The sequence below is a fragment of the Alligator sinensis genome, unplaced genomic scaffold, assembly GCF_000455745.1.
Source record: "Alligator sinensis unplaced genomic scaffold, ASM45574v1 scaffold681_1, whole genome shotgun sequence".
Lineage (NCBI taxonomy): Eukaryota > Metazoa > Chordata > Crocodylia > Alligatoridae > Alligator > Alligator sinensis.
In genome coordinates, this window is record NW_005842315.1 from 1582004 (window position 1) to 1583553 (window position 1550).

Here is a 1550-nt window from a genome sequence, read left to right on the forward strand (position 1 = left end):
GCCCTCTTGGCCCACGTGTCTCCCACGGGTGCTTGTTGCCTTATGGGCTAATCACAGTCTCCAAACCTCGCCTACAGCTATGCCCATGCATCACAGGTATTTTCAGTCAGCACTTAGGTGGACACCTTGTCCCACATCACTAAGCCACCTTAGACCTCTAGTCCCTTGTTGGGGTCTCAGCCTCCATATCCACTGCTCTTGCTGGTCCCTTGTGGTCTAGACACACTGCACCAGTCCTGGCTTCTCGGGCTCCGGCCCCTGTCCTGCCTGCTTGGGCTCTTACCTCTGCCCTTCCTGGGCTGTGGCCCCAATCTCTGTCCCTTTCTGGACCGGGAGCTCTTTTAGCCCCATTTCTGTCCTTTGTTGTTTGCCCCACGCACAATATATATACAAGGGTAAGACTTTATTTTGAGCTATCATGCAATCACCTATATATACACTACTCAAAAGAACATAGAGGCCAAAAATGTATTTTAAAAATAGAATTAAAATGCTATAGTAGATGTTTGATTTTTAGTACAGGATTCTTGTCTATAATTTGTTAAAAACGTATCTTCTGAAAGATTTTGTGCGCATGGCCCTCGACAGCTCGCCAAACCTCATTCAATGGCCCACCAGCCCAAATATTTGCCCACCCCTGCGCTAGATGGTAATTGGTTAGTTTAACTTGGAAAGAGGTTTTCTTTTTTCAGCAGGACATGGCATCTCTCGATTGTAGTCTGGTCTGGAAACTGGATTGGGAGACAAGGGTCAGCTCCCAGGGGTCACAAGCATTAGATCCAGCTGAGGGACAGGGGAAAGGAAACGTGAAGCGAGCAAGGAGAGAGCAAAAAACGAGAGGAGTGCGCCTGCAGAGAATGGGTAGGCTCCTTCCGGGATCCTCCTGGCAGCCGACAAGCCTTCTTGCCTCAGTGCAACTGTTTGCACTTGATTTTGTTACCAGGATGGGTACAAGCCCCACTGCTCCGCTTTTGAACCTGCATACCCCAGGGGTTGACCCACCGCCCAAAAGCTTGAGCAAGATGGTTGACTATGAGAACACAACTATGGACCACAGCAAGCCTGGCCCGTGCCCTGCTGTCTTGAAGATGCTCTGGACAACTAGCATCATAAATGTGGCTATTATTTGCAGCTGCATCCTCCCACCCTAAACTACCTGGGCCTCCCCTCAGCCCTCTGCTGCCCTGCCTAATGCCTTCTCCTTTTGCCCTGGGCTGGCAGAGGAAACAGGAGGTGCAAGGTCCCCAGGGATGCCCAGCTCCTCTCCCTCCTGCACCTGGACACCTCTACTTTCTGTCCATCCTCCCTCGCTCCATAGTGCGCATGCGCAACACGCTAGTTTCCACAACCCCCCCCTCCTTCGCTGTCGTCACATCGCACTAGGGCTCCTCAGCGCGCCCGGCCCCGCCCCGCGCGCTCTGCCATTGGCTGGCGCGCCATAGCGCCATCTCGGCTTAGCAGCGCCGATTGGCCGCGCGCCGCTGGTTCCCGAGGCGCGCGGCGCAGGCGAGAGGGAGGCTGCAGCGTCTCATTAGCATACGCCCCGCCCC

The 1550-nt window shown here is 54.0% G+C and overlaps 1 protein-coding gene across 1 annotated transcript in view; it reads left to right on the plus strand.

Moving 5' to 3' along the window:
* SQLE (squalene epoxidase) overlaps window positions 1-1550 on the plus strand; it is a 54054-nt gene that overhangs the window by 23214 nt on the left and 29290 nt on the right. The window lies entirely within an intron of this gene.